General features: G+C 56.4%; 1 protein-coding gene and 1 long non-coding RNA gene across 19 annotated transcripts in view; one reads left to right on the top strand and one right to left on the bottom strand.

Annotated features, from left to right (window-relative positions):
- LOC141409307 (uncharacterized) overlaps positions 1-3975 on the top strand; it is a 20667-nt gene extending 16692 nt beyond the window's left edge. The window contains exon 2 of the long non-coding RNA XR_012429198.1: positions 656-3975. This is a non-coding gene — a long non-coding RNA (uncharacterized lncRNA). The remainder of the gene's footprint in view (positions 1-655) is intronic.
- The window catches only part of GSE1 (Gse1 coiled-coil protein), a 511516-nt gene that overhangs the window by 138822 nt on the left and 351125 nt on the right, over positions 1-21569 (bottom strand). For 6 of the 18 annotated variants that reach the window (XM_065537748.2, XM_065537753.2, XM_074027709.1 and 3 more), the window contains one exon: positions 1763-21569. This exon is cut by the window's right edge and continues 26633 nt beyond it. The exons of the other annotated variants lie outside the window; for them this stretch is intronic. The gene's annotated coding sequence lies outside the window, so the exon portion shown is untranslated. The remainder of the gene's footprint in view (positions 1-1762) is intronic. 18 annotated transcript variants of the gene reach the window in all.

Raw genomic sequence — 21569 nt, 5'->3', positions numbered from 1 at the left:
AAACCAAGCAGATTATAGTCGCTGCACTCAGGCCAGGGAGAAAAGCTTCCCTCTCTCCCGACAGGCTGAGCCACTGAAAGCGATTTGCCTTTTGCAGGGCTCAGCAGTCCTGGCTGAAAGCAAAGGGCAGAGGCAATATTTAGATAATTAAAAACCCATTGCTGGCGGGCCAGCCGGGCGGCCACAGGTGGCTCTAGGGTGGCCCAGCAACGGCTCAGATTGGCCGGCATGCCTCTCTTCTTCCCTCCCCTTCTGGCCTGGGTCTCCTGATTCAGCTACGGCTGCGGGAGATGAGAGGCCAGCAAATCCAGCCGGGTGGCCAGTGGGAAATGCTGCCCAGGGAGGAGTCTGGGCTCAAGGCTGCGATTCTGGCTCCATGGCCCTCACTCAAGAGCCGGCCTCAGCTGCCTTTCCATCCACCTCTGCTCCAGCCACACTCGCCTCCCTGCCTCAGGCCTCTGTGCTGGCCGTAGCCTCTTTCTGGCTATCCATGGCTCCTGGCTCTATCCCAGCCTGTACTCAAACACCGCCTCCATAGACAGGCCCACCCTGACCACCCCAGCCTCCTTGACCCCTCACTCTCCTGCGGGGCTTTGGGTACCATTTGATTTCTGAATCCACACCTGACTTTTCTGTCCTTCATCTTTCTCGCCAGGATCTCTTCGGCCTTCACCACGGGGTCAGCTGTGCAGCAGACACACAGTGACTGGACAAGTGAGTGGCCAGGTACGACGCCACCCAGGCACCTCGGAAGAGGGGTAGGCACGAATCCAGATGGGGACTGTGGCCTCCGTGAGCCCTATGGCTCTGGAAGCTTCCTCCCATGGGGGGTCCCTGCCCCATGGGAGCTTGAGCCCAGAACTCGAACCCTGGCTGAGCTCCGCCCCAGCTTTCAAGCACCCGGACAGCCCCGTTGACCCCAGGTTGGGCCGGCCGGGCAGGCCTCAAGCCCTCACTTAGCTTCACCTTTGCATTTTTAAAGCTCGTCTCAGGTCCAGGAGTCGCTGAGCTCCCAGGAGCGGGGCAGGGATCCCCGTCTCCACTGTCCCGCCCTCTCTCCACTCCCCTGCTCTGAGCAGATGCCTGTGAAAATCAAAATCAGGATCGGCTCCTCTTTGCACGGCCCATCCTCGATGATCTGTTGTCATGGGGACAGCCAGAGCGTGGGCCACCACCATCCACAGCTAACCTGCAGCCTGGATTGTAGGCCCTACATCACCTGCCTTCCGACCAAATGCTGCCCAGAGCCACTAATGAGCCACAGAACTGGCAGCTGGAATTTCCCTCCTGTCTAGCTTCTGCATCTCAGCTTCACTGGAGCCTTCCTGGGTGAGGTGCTGGAGAGGGCAGGGCCTGACCACTGCCCAGCCCATTCTTTGGGGTGGCGCCTGCTGGCTGGAAGGCTCAATGACTGCGTCAGGCCTCCTGCTCTTTCTCCAAACTCTGGGAGCATGTGTCCCATGCACAGGGTCACCATTCCTTGCTGGCTCCATTCCAGGTCCTGAGTTTCTAGAGACTTCCCCTGTGATCAACGATCTTTCCTGACAGCAGCCCCATCCCTTTGCCTGTAGCAGTGGCAAAATCAGCCACACCTGGCCCATCCCGGGAGGCCCCGGGCGCCTCTTCCCTCCCTCTCACCCCTCAGAGACAGGAACGGTGACATGGCCATTCCGAGCCAGGCAGGCTCCAGTGGGCAGGGGCTGGGAGCCAGAGGGCCTGGGTTCAAAGCCACCGCCATGCAGGGCCTGTGGCCTCGTGGTACCTCAGATCCTTGTCGCAGTGAATGTGGGTGAAGAAGCTGCCACCCGATGGTGTGAAGCACAGTGGAGGCCCAGCCGTCTGTTATCTGTGAGGTGCGGCTGATGTCCCATGTGCTAGACGAGGCCCTGCCCGCGGCCCACACAGGCAAGGACTGCAGAGGCGCCTGGCAAGCAGTGAACGCCTTGGAGACCCTCCTCCTCCCTGGGAGCTAGAGGCTGCTTGGCCGACCGTCCTGCCTCCTGGAATTTCTGGATGGAGCCCTATTTCTTCTCACCCGCCATGCAGCCAACTCCACCGTTACTTACTGAGAGGTTTGGCCTCTCCTTTTCAGAGGAACCCCAGCCTTCACCTCCTGAGCACCGCCCACTTCCCTAAAGGAAGCAAGCCAGGGAGGTCCCACCGAGAGAACTCAGAACTTCCTGGCCTTCAGCCACAGAAGCCTTGTTGGTGACCTGGCCAAAACCCATTAATCCCTAGAGGTGGCTGGGTCTCCCTCCTGGGGACTGTTTCCCTGGGACATTCCCTCCAAGTTCCTCTGAATCTCTTTCTCGTGGCCTTCCAAGTCTGCTTTGCCACTGTCCCCTCTTGCAGCCCCTGTCCCGATGACTCAGCCCTTACTGTGTCTTCCATCTTTGAATCCCAAAGCCTAGGACTAGGGCCTGTGTATGGAAGGTTCTTAATAAATGCTTTCAGGTATATAGCAGGTGCCCAACGAATGCCCGTCAGGAGACACATGAGGCACAGGCAGGGCCGGGCAGGACAGGCCTTTGAAGCAGGAGGGAATTAAGAAAGAAGGTCCACTGGCCCTGTGGCAACGGCTTTATTTCTGCAGGCAAAGTAGGGGTGAGGGTGGAAAAATGGTTCCCACTGGCACCAAGCCAGGAGCTGATTTTGTGTTGGTCTCTCAGGCCCTGGGGCTGGTATCTTGACACATGCAGCTCTAGGTCAGTGATAGGACCTACTGGGGATCCCACCCACTTCTCCTTTCACCCAGTATCACCCCAACCCCCAAGCAGCCTTTCTCTTATCAGCCAACTGTCACACCCAGAGGGCCACGGTGGCTTTGCTTTTTAATCCCTCTCTCCCCGGCCCAGATAAGGAGGCCAACCTTTACCCTCTGCTGCTTCCCCTCAGCAGCCTGGAAAGCTCCCAGATCACACAGGCCTAGGGTATCTATAAAATCCCACTGACTCCGGAGGTAACCCAGGCGGGGTGGAGAAGGAAGGCCGAGGTCAGGGTTTCCCATCTGGGAGAATCTCATACCCGCCCCCCAGAGACCTGGCTGTGGCCCCAGACAAGGGGAGGCAAAGACAAGTGCCTTGTTCCCCGAGGGCTCGGTAAGGACGCCTTGTTGTATGACTGTGGCTCTGAACCTACTGCTTTACCATCCTGGTACTATGAGGCACGAGCCAGAGCCAGCCTGGGAGCACACAGGGCGAGCCTTCCTCACACTCCCCCAGTCTGGTGCCACTCTGCCTTACCTCACTGAGCCTGGAGTCCTTTGGGGCAGGGGCTGGGTCTCATTTCTCTCTGTATCCTGGCCCTGAGAAGGCCTGGGTCCCCTGCTCAGACCATCTCTGTGTGTGTGAGACAGTCCCACACAATCACCTCTAAGAAACAGGTGTGCAAGGAGCTGCTGCCATGCCCATGCCGTGCACACATGCCTCCAAGACCACAGGCTCCTCATTCCTCATTCACGTAGCCCGGACTGGAAGCAACCCAAGCATCTGTCCCGAAGCAAAAGACGGGACCAACAAACCGCTCAATCCCTACCACGGAACACCAGGCAGCAAAAGGAACAGGCTATCGATCCACGCAGCAACGCCGATGGACGTCACAGACAGAGGAGCAACGCTGTGGGACTGCATCTCCATGAGGTTCCACAGCCGGCAAAACTACCCCAGTAGTTGCCCAAAAGCAGCAACGGGAGGGCCCCAGCAGACACTGCACACCCGAGCTCACGGCGGCACGACCAGCAGCGGCCAAGAGGCGGACGCAACCCAAGGGTCTGCGGACAAATGACAAATAAAATATGGTGCGCACATACAGCGGAGGATGGCTCTGCCTTAAAAAGGAAGAAAATGTGGACGCACGCCACAGCCTGGAGGGACCCCGAGGATGCTGCACTGGGTAAAATAAGCCAGTCACAAAAAGGTCCTGCAGGATTCCACATAACGTTATGTATATTTTACCACAATTTTTTAAAAAAAGAAATTGGCCGGGCGTGGTGGCTCACTCCTGTAATCCTAGCACTTTGAGAGGCCGAGATGGGTGGATCACTTGAGGTCAGGAATTCAAGACCAGCCTGGCCAACATGGTGAAACCTCATCTCTACTAAAAATACAAAAATTAGCCAGGTGTGGCGGCACACACCTGTAATCCTAACTATTTGGGAAGCTGAGGTGGGAGGATTGCTTGAGCCTGGGAGGTGGAGGTTGCAGGGAGCCGAGATCACGCCACTGCACTGCAGCCTGGGTGACAGAGCAAGACTCCATCTCAAAAAAAAAAAAAAAAGAAGAAGAAGAAATTTAAAAACTAGCTTAAAGGGATGGAAAGCAGATGGCAGTTGCCAAAGCTTGGCTGTGGTGGAGACACGATTGGGAAGGAATACCTGAGAAGAAACGTTCTGGAGTGACAGCGTTATTCTAGACCTTAATGGAGTGGGGGTTACACAGACGTGTGCATGTGTCAAACACCAGTGAGCAGTCCCCGCACAGTGGATGCATTTTATTGAATGTAAACAATCCTTCAATAATACTGAGTTTATTTTATTTATTTTTAAGACGGGGTCTCCCTCTGTTGCCCAGGCTGAAGTGCAGTGACTGGATCACAGCTCACTGCAGCCTCCACCTCCTGTGCTCAAGCGATCCTCCCACCTCAGCCTCCCAAGTAGCTGGGACCACAGGTGCGTGCTACCATGTCCAGATAATTTTTCTAAATTTTTTGTAGAGATGGGGTGCCACTATGTTGTCCAGACGGGTCTCGAACTCCTGGGCTGATGTGATCTTCCTGCTTTGGCCTCCCAAAGTGCTGGGATTACAGTCATGAGCCACCATGCCTGGCCAATAACATTGATATTAAAAGCTAAAAATATACTTTGAACACCCATCTCCCAATATACACATATTTATTTAGGAGTCATTTTTATGTACTACATATTAAAGATCTCTCCATTATAACACATATGCAAACAGATAATTTTTTTTTTTTTGAAACGGAGTCTCGTTCTGTCGCCCAGGCTAGAGTACAATGGTGCAATCTCGGCTCATTGCAACCTCCGCCTCCTAGGTTCAAGCGATTCTCCTGCCTCAGCCTCCCGAGTAGTTGGGATTACAGGTGCCCACCACCATGCCCGGCTAATATTTTTTATTTTTAGTAGAGATGGGGTTTCGCCATGTTAGTCAGGCTGGTCTCGAACTCCTGACTTCAGGTGATCCACCCGCCTCGGCCTCCCAAAGTGCTGGGATTACAGGCGCGAGCCACCGTGCCAGGCCAAACAGAGAAACTTCTAAAAGAGAAGACGAATTGAGTTCTAGCATTTTCTTCCAGAGCCTGCTGGGTTGCTGTCCTCCCCTTGGAGACCAGATCAACACTGTTCACAGGCAGCGGCCGACACCTTGGCAGGACAGGAGGTGGGGAGCGGGCTGGTTTGAGCTGGTTTTGGAATACATGGGACATGTTCTGGGGAAAATCTCAAGCCCCTGAAGTTTGCTGATGACAACCACCAAACCTGGGGCCACAGGCACAGGACTTGCAGGGGAGGCTCAGTTCATGCCACATGCACTTTGCAGGTTCTGGAGCCCTCTGCCTACACCCTCACATATGAGAACAGGCATGACTCCAAAATACACATGTGGCAGGTAGGCCAGAATTCTCCAAAGCAGCCAGAGTCTCCACCTGGAGCCACAGGCCCATCCTGCCTTCAACCTGACGCTGGACCCTGGGGGCCCTGCTCAGAATCCAGGCAGGGAGGAACACTGCCGGGGGATGGGGGGCGACCACCAGAGACACACGGACATGGCAGGTAGGGCAGTAATGAGGAAGGAGGGGTCCCCAGCGCTAGGTCAGACGTGGTGGTTCACACCTATAATCTCAGCACTCTGGGAGGCCAAGGCAGGAGGATTGCTTGAACCCGTGAGTTTGAGGCCAGCCTGGGCTACAAAGGGAGACTTCATCTCTGCAAAAAATAAAAATAAGTTTAGCCTGGCGTGGTGGTGTACGCCTGTGGTTCCAGCTACTCGGGAGGCTGAGTCAGGAGGATTGCTTGAGCCCGGGAGGTCAAGGTTGCAGTGAGCCATGATTGCACCACGGCACGGCAGCCTGGGCAGCAGAGCAAGACTTTGTCTCAAAAACAAACAAACAAAATGATCCCAGCTCTACCACACTTTAGCTGCGCAGCCTTAGGCATACTCCTACGTGCCTCAGTTTCCCCATATAAAATTGTGGATGATGATACATGCTTAGGGTTAGCAAAGTTGTGAGGATGAAAAAGCTAATATACAGAACCAATATACAAACTATATTAAAATGGAGTGTCTGTGTCAATCTTTTTTCAAGGCTAACACTGTACACAAAGCGCTCAGAGCAAGCCCAGTGCTGAAGACGAGTCACCGTTACTGTCTCCCTAGACACCCAGGTCCCGCCTCTGCCCACCCCCCTACTCAGGCCCCTTCTCCGTCGGCGCCCTGGGGCATCTGTGTTCTCTCTGAGGACACCAGGAGAAAGGGAAGAGAGTCTCAGTCAGCCAAAAGAGTGTCTTGTCTCTGCAGTCCAAGTTCAAGTCCACAGTTGGGTTTGTGTTTAAGTTGTCCTTTTCCTGTCCTGCGCCCAGCACCTGGCCCCTCCCTGCGCCCATTGTCTCAGGACCCAGGGCCATCCGGTCCATCCTGGGGGAGAACAAGGGAGCCCCCCGCCATTTCCTCGAACTTCAAGTCCCTTGGCCGAATAAACACAACTACACACAAAAGGCATCCCGGCAAGGCCATACAGCAGTGTGGGGCCGGGGCAAGGCGGAAGGGGGCAGGCAAAAGCCACTGTTCCAGAACATTCTGTGTAAGGTGCCAGCGGGGCCATCCTTGGGTTCCAGGGTTTCTTTTAGCAGAGGCTGGGCCAAGAATGCCTGCCTGCACGGCTGAGGTCCTCGGAGAGGGCTCCTTCATCCTTCTCTCCTACCCGACACCACAGAGACATGCCTATGAGTATCTACGGACGACAGTCTGTGCTCATCCATCCACCCAAGCGAGGGCCGTGACAGGGGTCAGCAGCCCTGGACAACTTGCTCCTACTCCCCGGCTGTCTACGGCCACCGTCTGACCTCTCAGCCCCAGGATTGTGTTGTTTAGGGCCTCACCGGACACAGGACGAATGGGCACAAGCAACTCAACACCCCAGCCCTCTCAGAGCCGTGCCCACAGTAGGGCTAAAGGACACCCTCTCTATTACTCCTTCCCTTCCCCATGTCCCCTTCCCACTTTCTCCTGTTATCCCCAGAGATCATTTCCCAAATAAAGCTCCTGCACTGAGGTCTGAATCCGGGCAAACAAACGAAGCCAGAGGCAAAGGTGTGTGCACGGCGTGGGTTGGCAACTCCTGGGAGCCAGAGATCAGGCCCTGCCCCCAGCATGCAGCCAGGCCTGGTGGGGTTCAGCCCAAGGCGACACCTGAACAACACCTGTCAGACAAAGGGAAGCCGGGGCAAGTCACACGGCCAAGGGGGCTACGCCTCAGCCCTGGGAAGGAGGCCGCAAGAAAAGAATCCTCCTCATGTGGGCCTCAGGGCTTCCCCTGGTTTGGGTCACGTTCAGATTTTCCCTCCTCCGATGAGACGAGACCCGACTATCTCAGAAGGAACCGCCATGCAGCTGTAATTGTTTCCTGTGTATTCCACCCATTAATGGGAACTTGGATCCCCCAGCTGGCTGCTCCATGAGGCTTCAGGTAGCAATTTTCCATTTGTGTTTCAAATTTTAATGAACGCACTTGTCCCCTGGGCCCTCGTTGCAGGCTGTAATCCTCATGGAGTGGGTCGCAGGCATGTCACCCAAGGCTGGGCTCCAGTGGGATTTCTACAAGGGCTTGATTTCTCCAGGGAATAGCTCCGACGAAAAATGGTCCATGCCACAGCCTCCTCCACCCCCACCACCCCTCCCTGCTGGCTCAGTGTCGAGCTGGCTGCAAATCTTAAGATTATTATTTCTTTCCGACATCCCCAAAGTATCCTATATCCCAAGATGGAGAGTAAAGTTCAGCTCTGATAAGATTGCATCACCGGGGAGGAGATACATTCTCGCCCTTGCTCCCTCTGCCTCTGGCTAACATAATTCCTTTCTGATCTTACCCAGGGCATCCAGTCAGGCTGGGAGGCAAACAGGATAATCCATTTTAGAGAGATTGATCAATATCGTTAGGAGCTTTTTAAATGGTTCCACAGGCTTCAGGGAGCCAAGGCAGACAGCTGAGCTGGAAATCGGGCCAGAAGAGGCAGGAGGGCAGGCGCTACCCTCAGGGATTTCCAGATAGTCCTTCCATTTCCTACCAGGCTTCAAGAGCTGGTTCCAATCAGGGCAGGAATGCTGGGTACATGTGGGCAGGTTGTGCACTGCACAAGGGGCTAGGCAAAGGGGGAACAGCAGGCTGAAGTCTAGCCGACCTTTCACTCTTCTCGCCAGCGCCTGTCCACACAGAGGAGGAACCGCTCTTCTAACCTACAGCGAGGCCCCCTACAGGCCACGGCTGGTCCTGCCAGCAAAGGACAGAGGTGTTTCCTGGCTCCCAGCTGCCTAGCATTCTGGGTCCTGTTTCCCCGTAATCAAGAAGACAGCCTTTCTGGCAAACCCCCTCTAGCTAGATGGTCTAATCACTGAGGTTCCGGAAGCCTCCCTGTTCTGTCTCCACCTACCCTCCCCCAGCCTAGCCCCAAACTGGCCTCCATGTTCCAGCCCAGGGACACCTAAAGCCAGGGTGCTGGGAGGACCAGTTAGACAAGGAAAAGGGGCCCGGTGGCGGGGGGTGGGGGGTGCTAGAGCAAACCAGAGGGCACCTGCCCTTCCGGTGTAGCAGGCACTGCTCAGCTGCCCCCAACAGTTACTAAGGGGTAGCGCAGACCCAGACCCAGGGTACCAGGAGTTTTGAAGAGAAGCTGGAACTCTGGGGTTTAAATGTGGGGAAGAAATTTCTTCATTTTTAATTGTAAATACTGGCAATACATCTTTAAAAATAAATAAAATACCGTGTAGGAGCTAAGAAAACATGGCTGCAGGCTGAGTACTGAGCCATTTGAGGCCTTCCACCAGCTGCAACCTGGAGACTCTGCCCCTGTCTCCTGGACTGCTGCTCACTTGCCACGGAGCCACTGACGTGGCCTTCCTGGCTACATACCGATGGCGATGGCCCAGCTTCTCTGCTGAAAACCTTCTGGCGGCTTGACACCCCCAGCCCCCAGCCCCCACCCCAGTCCCACACACGATTAACCACCTGCACATCCTGAATTGGACCAAGTCTCACGCGGCCCGACCCCTCTGGACCACTGCAGGCACCGCCTCGCTGGCCTCCTGCTGCCACCCACGCCCCCTACAGTCAATTCTCAGTACCGCAGCCTGAGGAGGCTGGTCCACCAAGATGTGGGTGCCTCCGCTGGAACCCTCCATGGCTCCCATTGATTCTGAGTAAAGGCCAAGTTCTTACAATGGCCTCTGGGGCCTCAAGCTATCTTCCTCCCACTTGCTGATCTCCTGGCTTTCACTCCCACCCCAGGGCCTCTGCACCAGCTCTTCCCTTTGCCTGTCTTACCTCCTCCACGAGGCAGCCACATGACCAGAAAGGGCTTTATCAATAATCATGTTGGAACAAGAGGCATAAACTTGCACTTCCCCAGACGATGGGACATCCCCCCACCCTTGGTTTCTTCTGTGCTCTGCCACAGGGTATCAGAAGGCCCTTCCTGACCACCCCATTAAAAAACAAAACAACACAAAAAACTGCAACCCACGGCTGGGGGCAGTGGGCCAGCCTGCAATCCCAGCACTTAAAAAGGAGCATGGGGCGGGAGGATCGCTTAAAGCCAGATTTTTGAGACCAGCTCTGGCAACATAGCAAAATCTCATCTCTACTAAAAATTAAAAAAAAAAAAAAAAAAAAAAAGCTTGGGGTGGTGGTACACACACCTGTAGTCCCAGCTACCTGGGAGGCTGAGGTGGGAGGATCCCATGAGCCCAGGAGGTTGAGGCTTCAGTGAGCTAGGGTTGTGCTAGCTGGGTGACAGAGCAAGACTCCAACTCAAAAAAAAAAAAAAAAAACAAAAAAAACCCAGCCATCCCTGCCCCACTCCCCCAATCCTTCTTACTCCATTACATCTTCCCCATATCACTTTTCACCATCAAACCTAACACATATTTATCTGTTGATCTCTTTGTTTGAGGCCCTCACTGCACTCACGCTTCACGGGGGTGGGAGTCTTGTCTGTCCAGCTCACGGCCACACACCCAGGTTAGAGCAGTGCCAGCGGCTGAAGGCCTCCCCGCTGCTTGCAGGATTTGTGCGAGCTGCTTAGCCTGATGCTGAGGCCCCCCACACCCCTGCCCACCTCTGCTGCCATCCTCGTCTCTCCCTCTGCCATGAACTGCTGGAGTGTGAGAACAAACTGACACACATGCTCCTCTCTCTCTTCCAGGAATGGCCTTCTCCTCCCCACCTACCAGGCAAACTCCTATCCATCCTTTAAAACCCAATGAGGAAATCCCCTACTTCAGGAAACATTCCTTGACTCTGTTCCCACTTCCACCAGTTAATCCTCCCTCCTTCGACAGTCACTCCTGTACATGTCTGTGCTGCCATTCACAGCTGTCCACATCCATCGATGTGGGCGAGCCCGTGCGCTCTCTTCCAGACCACAGGCTGTGCAGTCAGCCCACTTCCCCAGTCCACTGCCGGCCCCACATCCCTCCGCCAGGGCTGCTGGCCCCACTTCCCCCCACCAGGGCAGGCTGCTGGTTCTGGAACTGCATTCACTGCGGCAAGCTCTCCCCAGGGCAGCGTAGCTCGGGTGCGTGGGAAGTAACTGCCTCCCCAGCACAGAGCAACTGCCTTTTTGGCAATGGCCATGCAGCAGGGAAGAGGGTCAAGAGCCTGGTTCTCGCCCCAGCTCTGGGCACGCAGCCCTTGTCCTCCACCCCTGCCTCCCCGGTAACCCTGGTTCATCCCAGCCCGGCTTCTTCCCTGGGAGAGGTTCTTCTGAGGGTGAACCTCTTCGGCATGGTCCTTTCGGCTTCCCTCCCGCCCGGCAGGGGCAGTAGCCTTCCCATCAATCATCCGCCTCACAGGATGCCCTTTAACACACGCATGTGCACAGGTGGGCGAGGCCGGAGCCAGCCCCTGTGCGCCCACGGACCAGCAGGGAGACAAGCCCGGGCAGCGGTTCCTCCTGAGGGAGAAGCATGACGGGCCTGGCTGCAGCTCCCTGGGCTTGAAGTCAGGCCGCTGCTCAGGAAGACAGAGGCGGTGAGGTGCAGGCCACGGCCTCATCGGGATCATCCTGACTGGACAGGGGAACGCAGGGAGAGGGCCACCCCCTCCCCAAATCCCTGCACAAGGGACAATATTTTTACAACACTGTTTTGGCACTTCCACCGTGAACTTAATTTAACATCCATATTGCTGCTACTTAATTAAATAGATGAACTCATTTTACATTTACAAGTCTTAATTCATCCTGAACAAAATTGGCCATGTTTAGTTCTTTATACACTAGCAGCTCCCTGGAACAAATGGTGACCTTTTCCAGTTAACAGTGGGGACAGGTTAAAAGCTAATTATCGGCTCTGGGCGCCTGTAAGAGAGCGAGTGGACGTCTTTATCCATCATCAGAAGTGAGGGGAGAGGTGGCTGGGTTCAGTTCTTTCTTACGCAGTCACAGGCAGCCAAGCTGGCAGGCGGTATAGACCTTGCCCAGATCCCTGATGGTGGGCAGGTGGTCTCACCCCTCCCCATCCCTGCTTTCCACCCACATCCCACCCTGCCTATAACCACTGCCCTGTCTGTGCTGCCCAACACACCCCTGCATCCCTCTGGCCTGCCTGGCTGACCCCAGCCTTGTTCCCAGGCAGCCCCTGCCCTGGAAGACCCACCTCTCCCCACAGCCTGGCCCTTCCAGACACTACGCCCTGGATTCCAGCAGTCCTGGCTGTTCTTCTCACCCTGCGCCGACTGTGGGGCACAGCTCTACTTCTGCAGCTCCTGAGGGGCGGGGGCCAGTGGCACAATGGCCTGGGTCCCCAACATTGCCCCACATGCCCCATCGCTACAGCTGGCAAAAGGGAATGGTGAGTCCCTATCTCTGGGGGCTAATTCCTGAGGACGAGCTGGGCCTGACACACAGCAGGGACTCAGTGAATGTGGCTTTTGCTGCTGAGCACAGGGTGGGGGAAGAGATGTGTGGCTGGTGGGCTGGGAGTCAGGTGTCAGGCTCAGGTGCTTGTCTCTCAGCAGCTGTACCAGGTGGGGACTGTCTGCACCCAGGAGCCATGAGCGAGGGGACAGAGGGAAAGTTGAACGGTCCCAGGACCCTTGCTGAAGGCATCTGGCAGGTTCCTGCCTTTCCACCCTGGCAGAGTCAACGCAGCCAATCCAAGGCTGCTGGCTGGTGCCCTAAAAGGCTGATGGGAGGCTGGAGGGCCGCGGCTCAGGCTCAGCCACAGGTGAGGTACCCAAGGCAGCCAGTGCTCCCACTACTAGGCACGCAGGTCCTATTACTACCCCTGCATTATAGGAAGAAACTGGAGCCCAGAGAGGTTAAACAGCTTGTCGGGGGTCACACAGCTAGCAACTGTGGAGACAGGATTTGAGCTCAGACATACTGACGGCAAAGTCCATGGTCTAATCACAAAACACACTGCCCCTTGAGGGACAAATGGAGCCCCCTAAAGGTGGGTAACTCTGCATTCTGGGCTCTGTGACGTTAACTGGTCCCCAGCCATGTGGGCAGTGACACCCCCCATTTGGGGGTCAGCTCCTACACCATGACGTACTGACCCCCAAAAGAAAGCCTGCCAGCCTGCCCTGGACATTGTGAGCAGGGTAGGAGGGAAACCATGAAACAAGAAAGCCTAGGGCCAGCCTGGCCACCTTGCTCCTTCTCAGCTCACTGGATTTCCCCAGTGCTGGGGAGATGACAGCCACGCCGACAGCTGCTCTCCCACAGCCACCCTGCCCTCGGGCTGAGCCAGCCACACTGTGCCCACAGCTGGTAGAGAGATGTTGATCCCAGGAGAGGGGCTGTCTGTGCCCCTGGTGGTCACCTCACCATCAGTGCAGCAGACTAGTGGGCCAGAGGAGCCCAGCTGCAGGCAGAGGGGCAGCTGCTGCCAAGGTGCCCTCCCCGGCCGGTGAAACCACTGGGCTGGCCAGGGGCCACTTACCCCCTGGCCCACTGGCCTCAGGTTCCCCGTGGAGGCCAGGAGGCTGGCGAAACCCCCCGGGGCCAGCAGGCGTGGTGACGCAACCACAAGGGCTGATTGCAGCAGAAGCTGCGGGCAGCCAGTGAGACGGCCGGATCACCCCAGGGAGCAGGTTGTTTGTTTGGGGAAAGGGGAAGCGGGCATGGGGGGGTGCTCACTCATTCATGTTTAATCCTGCTGGGCTCACTAATGGCAGCCTCCGTGGCCTCAGGAGATCCCAGCAATGCAGAGATGCAGCAGGGCTGCTGCAGACAAGCCCGGGACTGTGGACCGGCTGCCTCAGTTTCCCTAGGGTGTAAATGTCCTGCCCCTACCTCCCAACTGTATGGGATACAGTGAGGCCATCAGATGCCCCTCGGGGGAAGCTGACTGGCCCTGATGCCCTCTCCCCCTCGTGATTACAGGCCTGGCCTCAGGCTTCCTGGCCCAGGAATGCAAACAGGTCAGGACAGTGTACACACACCAGGCTTCCTGGCTGAGGCTGACAGCGCCTCCCCACCCAGGGCATGAGGCCTCAGCACCCCTCGGCTCCCCTTGGACCCCACCCTCACCTTCCCACACGTGGCAAGCCCCGGGATGGAGACTGCAGGACCCGGGGGCTGCTACCGGGAGCAGGGCCCCATCCGACAACCGCTACAGCCATGGCGGCCGCACTGGCATTTAGGAGCCCTCGTGTCTCTGCAATCCCACTCTGAGCTCCGCAGGCGGCCCCACTTCTAGATGAGCGGACAGAGGCCCAGAGAGGCAGAGTTCCTTTTCTGAAGCCACAGAGCCGGCAAGCAGCAGGACTGGGATGGCATCTGAGGTGCCCTGGGGTCTCAAGGCCAGAGCTCTTACCATCCCCACCACCCCGCGTCACCTCTGCTGACATCCAAAGGGCAAAGACCTGGCCACCTGACTACCAGCCAGAGAGCCAGCCACCAGCAGGCAGTCGCCAGCACAGGAGTCAGACGGGCGAGGCTTGAACATGTAGGTCCCCCGCACCCCACCGGCCCCCAGACCTGGGCCCCGGAAGTCAGAGGGGTGAGGGGCTCCTGGCTGCAGCAGCTGGCCCCGGCCCCACCACCCTGGAGACGGGGCTCAAGGCAGACACGGGGGTCTCGGAAACAGCATCACCCCAAAAGCCCTCCCCTACCCAAGGCGTTCCTCAGTGGGCCAGAAACCGAGGGAGTGAACTGCCCCCTCCTGCGCCCTCCCACTTCTGCTCATCCTGGACCTGTTCACCCCCATCTCCCGCAGCACTGCCCGCCAGGCCAGAGCCCTGTGGTGTGGCTGGCTCTGAACCAGACCCTGGGCCTGAGGGCCAGCCCCTCCCCCGGGGACAACGTGACACCCAGACTGAGCTACCAGGCCAAGCAGCCGAGACTCTCAGGGTCTCCCAGTGTCCGGGGAGGCTGCCTGCAGTGACACTGGAACCCAGGGAAGGTTTGGAGGTGCAGGCAGGCACGAGGAGGGACCCCCTCTGTCCCTCAGACCCCTGGAACTGCATCAGCTCCAGCCCCCAGGGCTGGGGCCAGGAGTCGGGTGGGGGGCGGCTCCCAGGGGTTCCTCAGCCCTGCTTCCTTCCTGGCCCCAGCCCTGGCTCCTTCCTCAGTCCCTGGAGACTCTCTCTGACCTGGGGAGTGTGGCCAACTCCTCCCAACCCGGAGGCAGTTCCATCAGACAATCTGCAGTGTGTCTACCCAGCACCTTCCTGAGCACAGAGGATGGAGGTGGGGTTTAACGAAAGTGGGAGAGGGAGCTCTGCTGGACAGGCAGGATGCCCCGTGCACGCACGCACACACAGGGCACTCACAACCACAGGCACACACACACAACACACACAGGTCTCACACACACACGGCACACACAACACAGTCACACGCACAAAACACACAGGGGACACACAACCATAGGCACACGTACACACACACAGGGCACACACAACCACAGCCACAGCCACATGCACATAACACACACAAATCTCACACAGCCACACACAAACACACACAGGGCACGCACAACCTCAGGCACAAACACACAACACACACACAACACACACAAGTCTCACACAGCCACATACACACACAGGGCATGCAAAACCAGAGGCACACACAACACACACAGGTCTCATATACACAGCTCACACAGTCACATGCACACATAGTCAAACAAGACACACATGCATACACACAACACATGCCCACAGTCACACTCACACACAATCACACACACAACACACACCCACACAGGCCATGCAGAGTCACATGCACATACAACATACACACACAAACACAAAGTCACAACATACAGCCATGCACACAAGTCACACACAACACACACCCATATACAACATACTCCTGACACTTCTACATATATCCAACACACATTCACACCCAACACATGCACACACCCATTCACACTACAAAGCACAACCACACACATACAGTAAAACTCCAACACACTTTGTACAACCAACACACAGACACCCACACAAGCACCCACTCACACCCTCACACTCACAGACTTGGAGCCGGCCTGCTGTGAACCTTGGGCAAGTGATGTCACCGCCAGGTGACTCAGTTTCCCCATCAGTAGGATGCAAATTATCCCCCCTTTATGAGCCACATATGAGCTACGGCCGGAGGCACAGGCAGTTCGCAGAACAGCACCACTGGCTCCGCTCATTCTCACGAGACACGCAGGGGCTAGTCGGTTGGACGAGGTGGGCAGGAAGGTCTCCTCTGGCAGGGAGGGAGTCCTGCTGACCCTGGGAGGACATGGGGAGGGATGGGCTGGGGAGGGGAGGGAGGGCTGTGTCCTGGCGGTTGTGGGGTGGGCCCTGGGCTGTGGGCATCTTTTATACCTGACCCAGCCCTGACGGCCCTGACCACAGCTCAGGCAGGCGTTGGGAAGGGTGCAGTACAGGGAAAGAGAGGGGGATACCGGACAAGCCACGGCCCGGCCAATCCCGCAACTCATCCAGGGCTGTGGGAGAAGGAGAGGAGGGAGCCCCGGTTCATAAAGCATCCTTTAAGGCTGGTTGGGTGGGGGCTGACGATTGTCTCATTAAATCCTTGGAGCTGCCACCCGCCCAGATATGCCTGCCTGGCTTCCAAAGACCGTCTTCCCATGGGGGCTCCTGGAGTTTCTAGGAGGCTCTGGAGAGGCTCCCGTGGGAGGCTGTTTCCCCTGCCACCTTTGCCAGCTAGAAGATGCCCCGGCTTCTGTGAGTGGGGCCCAGCTTCATGCTGGCACGCTCTGTCATGGGAACACTTGGCATCGCCAGGCCCTCATTAGCACAGGATCTTACAGCAGTCACGTGGGAACCCTCCACGACCCCCTGGGCTGAGCGCCAGCGTGCTCCGGGTTTTACGGGGTGAGAACACTCAGACAGAAAGAGGCTGGCCCCTCTCAGGGCGGTTCCAGTGCACAGCCAGGCCCCTGCCCTCCACACAGCACCACATTCCTGCTCCTCCAGGCGGGAGCTGGAATCCCTTTAGCCGATGCTCAAATGCAGAGGGACAGGGAGGCTGCACACACACGTTAGATTGACTGCAAGGGAAGGATGCCTGAGCAGGAAGGGGACTCCAGTGACACCACTGTAAAAAAGAAGATACCGAGGTCCACAGAGAACCCAAACATGCCCAGAGCTGAACTGCCACAGGTAAAGCCGGGCCTGAAACCCCGGCCTCTTGATGTCCACAGGCTGGGCCCTGGACAGGATTCTGCTGCAGGCAGGAGGAGAGTCAGTGTGCCCAAGGAGGCTGGGCTGGGAGGACGGCAGTGGATCGGAGGCAGGAGCTCTGGACCCCATCCTGGCTGCTTCACAAGCTTGCTCTGGGCTCCAGTTCCTCCTCTACAAAGGTGAGGTTTAAGTACAGGCACAGGGTCACTCTTCGGGTTTATGTCTCTAAATCTAAACAGAAAATCAGCTCCCAGGCCTGGCACCGGTGCCTCTGATCTCTGACCCTGCCCTGGGATCACACCAAGTATCGGTGGGTGGCAATCGATGGTCTGGGGTCCAAGGCCTTCCAGCACTGGTCAAGATGGAGGTGCAGCTCGGAGGTCAGAGTGTCAGCAGACCATGTTGATCCCTGAGATCTTCACGAAGAACCCAGACAAACCGGCCCGCTGGGCTCCCAAAGACTCCTCAACCCCAGCTGAGACCTTCCAGCCCCAAACAAAGACCTGTTCAACCGGTCTGTCTACCAAGCCACTTCCATCCAGGGCGGTGCTGGCCAGTTGTCAGAGGGTGGCGGGACCAGACCCACGGGGGCCTTGGTCCTGCACCTAGGATGCTGCCCTGTTTCTCCTTTCCCCGAAGCTGGTCCCCACTGTGATCCACAAAGCCTTTTTCTCTGGCAGAAAATCAGAAAAACAGAATGTGGGTGTGTGTTGGGTAGTCTTGGCTTCCAAAAGGCTAGGAATAAAAATAGGAGCAGGGGCTAGGTGCAGTGGCTCACTCCTGTAATCCCAGCACTTTGGGAGGCTGAGGGGGGCAGATCACCTGAGGTTAGGAGTTCAAGACCAGCCTGGCCAACATGGTGAAACCCCATCTCTACTTAAAAAAAACAAAAATTAGCCAGGTGTGATGGCGAGTGCCTGTAATCCCAGCTACTTGGGAGGCTGAGGCAGGCGAATCACTTGGGCCCGGGAGGCTGAGGTTGCAGTGAGCCGAGATCACGCTAGCCTAGGTGACAAGAGTGAAACTCCTTCTCAAAAAAAGAAAAAAAAATAGGAGCAGAGCCAGAAAGATTCCTCCGAGACCCTCCTTGTCTTCTCTTGGGGGTCTGCTACAATCCAAATGTTTGTGTCCCCGCCCCCAATTCCTGCGTTGAAATCCTCACCCCCAAAGTGATGGTATGAGGAGTTGGGGCCTTTGGAGGTGAATAGGGCATGAGAGCGCAGCCCTCACGATGGGATTAAGCTCTTGTTAGAGGGCACCCCCCTTCCACCATGTGAGGATACAGTGAGAGGACCACGAGGTGAGCCCTCACCAAACACCTCATCCGCCAGCACCTTGATCTCGGACTTTCAGCCTCCAGAAACGGAAGCAGCACATTTCTATTATTGTTAAGCCGCCTGGTCTATGGTGTTTTGTTACAGCAGCCTGAGCTAAGACAGGGTCCTGGGCCTCCCTATGCACCCAGAAGGGCCAGAAGCCCCAAAGCACTGTCGGTCATAAGGAGAAGCCTCCGGGACCCTTTCCCAAGTATAGCGGGCATGAGAGAAAGGTATCTTCCTGCTCCTTACCCCCAGCCAGGCTTTTTAGAATCCCAGAGCACCAGTCTCAGGAAGGAAGGGGAGCACTCCGACTCCTTAGCCATGAATGACGATGACAATGACGATTGCTGGTGGTGGTGATGACAACGGTGGTGATGACGGTGATAATGGCGGTGACAGTGATGATGATGGTGGTGATGCTGATAGAGACTGTGGTGATGGTGGTAAAGGTGACAATGATGGAGACTGGTGATGGTGGTCATGGTGATGGTGAAGGTGATGATGGTGGTGATGGTGACGACGATGATGACAGTGATGGAGACTGTGGTGATAGTGGTGAAGGTGATGATGATGGAGACTGGTGATGGTGGTGGTGGTGATGGGGACTGTGGTGATGATGGTGATGATGGTGGAGACTGGTGATGATGATGGTGGTGATGGTGGTGATGGGGACTATGGTGATGGTGGTGGTGATGGTGATGGTGATGATGATGATGGTGATGGTGGTGAAGGTGATGGTGATGGTAATGGTGGTGATTATGATGATGGTGGTGAAGGTGATGGTGATGATGGTGGTGGTGGTGAAGGTGATGGTGGTGATGATGGTGATGGTGGTGAAGGTGATGGTGGTAGAGACTGGTGATGATGATGATGGTGATGGTGGTGAAGGTTACAGTGGTGATGGTGGTGGTGATGGGGACTGTGGTGATGGTGAAGGTGATGGTGGTAATGACGGTGATGATGGTGGAGACTGGTGATGGTGGTGGTGATGAGGACTGTGGTGATGATGGTGATGGTGATGGTGGTGAAGGTGATGGTGATGGTGATGGTGGTGAAGGTGATAATGGTGATGGTGGTGATGATGGTGATGGTGGTGAAGGTGATGGTGGTGATGGTGGTGGTGGTGGTGAAGGTGATGGTGGTGATGATGGTGATGGTGGTAGAGACTGGTGATGATGATGATGGTGATGGTGGTGAAGGTGACAGTGGTAGTGATGGGGACCATGGTGATGGTGGTGAAGGTGATGGTGGTGGTGGTAATGGTGATGATGATAGTGATGGTGGTACAGGTGATGATGGTGGTGATACAGATGGTGGTGAAGGTGATGATAACGAGGGTCATAGGTGAAAATGTTTACACATACCTAGAACCTCAGTGGTCTCCACACTTGATACCCAGTACCTCATTTAGCCCTTACAGATCCCTATGAGGTAGTGGCATCATTATTCCACTTGTCCAGAGGAGAGACTGAAGCACCAAAAGGAAAGAGATCTGCAGTCATACATGGTGAGGGAGGGGCTGGGATCTGAACCCAGGCAGATGGGTCCAGAGTGTACTCCTCAACACCATGGTCCTGCCTGGATCCAGGTCCAGAGAAGAAAAACATGAGCCAGCCAAGGGACAAAACAGGGGTCTGTGCTGAGGGCCCAGGTGTGAGCCTGAGCTGGGTGGCAAGACAGGGCTTTCCTTCCTGCATGGGCATCTCATAGTGCCAGGTGCCAGTCTTGCATAAGGAAAGGTCCTTTTTATACCACAGGGGCGCTAAACCCATGGCAGCGGCTCTGGGCACACCTGAGAGTGCATCCCTTGTTCACTGAGTGATTTAAAACCAGGCCGTCCGCACACCGCATTTTGGCTTTATAGACCGACTCTGAACCTCATCTATGCATAAGATGCAGCACTGTGATGCATCTTATTTTTCCCCGTTTTACAGCTGGGGAAACTGAATCTCAGAGAGAGCAACTGTTGGCGGAAGGCAGAACTGGGGCCAGAAGCGAATGTGACCCACCCTGAAGGCCCCCTCAGCAGCCCAGCCTTGGCTCCCAGCTGTGAGACCTTGGCCAAGTCACTTCTGTGCCTCGGTTTCCTCTGATGTAACACAGACAGTTGCATCACTGTCTCACAGCAAATGAGATGATGCAGACACAGCACACGGGACAGTCCCGGCCATGCGGTCAGGGCACCGTCCTGTGGCTCCTTTCCATAGCTCCTTCCACAATCTGCCCCATCCACAGTGGGCACCCTCATCACCCAGAGAACCCCTTCATTCTCTCTTGGACTCTCACACCCAGAGAGAACCGACCCTGTGGGGCACACCCAAAGCCCCTCACCGAGGGGTCACTGGACCTGGGCCTGCAGGCGCAGATGTCTGGGCGGCTGGGGATGGTGGGGCCGTGGCAGCAGCCTCTGCAGGGCAGTGATAACCTGGCTGGCGCTGGCCGGCTGTGCCCAGTTCCAGCACATGCGCCTGTCAGGGCATCTCAGGCCAGGAGCCGTGTCCCTGGTGCCCGGCTTGGGGCCGGCAGCTAGAAGCGACAGGGAGGCAGAGACCCTGACAAAGCATACATCCTCTGTGGGCAGAGATAAACTTTGGAGGGGAGAGGGGCGCTCCACCAGCCTTGCCAAGCCGCCACACGCTGATGGGGCACACACAAGGCCTTTCGCGGCCACACGGCTCCGCTTGTCGTTATTCATGGCGGAGCCTGCTTTATCTCCCGCACAGTATGTGAGGCCACGAGATGGACGCTGGCTCCGTGCACGGGGCTCCCTTGGAAAATATTAATATGTAAATGTCACTCTCCGAAGACCAGAAATGAAATGGAATGACCGACCGCAAGATGCTCTGCTGGCGAGATAAAACGAGCAAAGAAAAGGAGAAAAAGCTGCCGGGGCTGGAGGTGGGGGCGAGTGCTGAGCTTAGGCAGGTGGGGCTGGAGGGGAGCGTGGGATTCAGGGGCTGGTGGTGGGCGGTGCGGGCAGCCACTTCCACTCTCTCCAGGCAAACGGCTTCAGCACAAGGCCTGAGAGCAGGTGGAAGCTTCCGGGCTGCGGCCCCAGTGTCTTCACTCCGACACAAGATGACACATATGGGCACTAATGTGTTACTCTCTCCAGGGGTCTGCTGGAAGTTTTTCATGTGCAGAACTCACTTGGTCACTGGCAGCTCTATTGCCCCATTTCACAGATGAGAAAGCGGTGGCACAGGGAGGTTAAGCAGCAGGACCAAGGACACATGGCTGTGCCAGAACCGAGGCCTCTGCATGTGTCCTCAGGGTACCCCATCTCCTCCCATCTCCCACAGAGACACCGGGAGGGACCCATCTGATGGACCCTGTGTGCTGTCGAACCCTAGGCTGCCTTCTTCATCTCCC

This window comes from Macaca fascicularis, chromosome 20 (assembly GCF_037993035.2).
Source record: "Macaca fascicularis isolate 582-1 chromosome 20, T2T-MFA8v1.1".
Classification (NCBI taxonomy): domain Eukaryota; kingdom Metazoa; phylum Chordata; class Mammalia; order Primates; family Cercopithecidae; genus Macaca; species Macaca fascicularis.
This window is presented reverse-complemented; position numbering and strand designations above follow the sequence as displayed.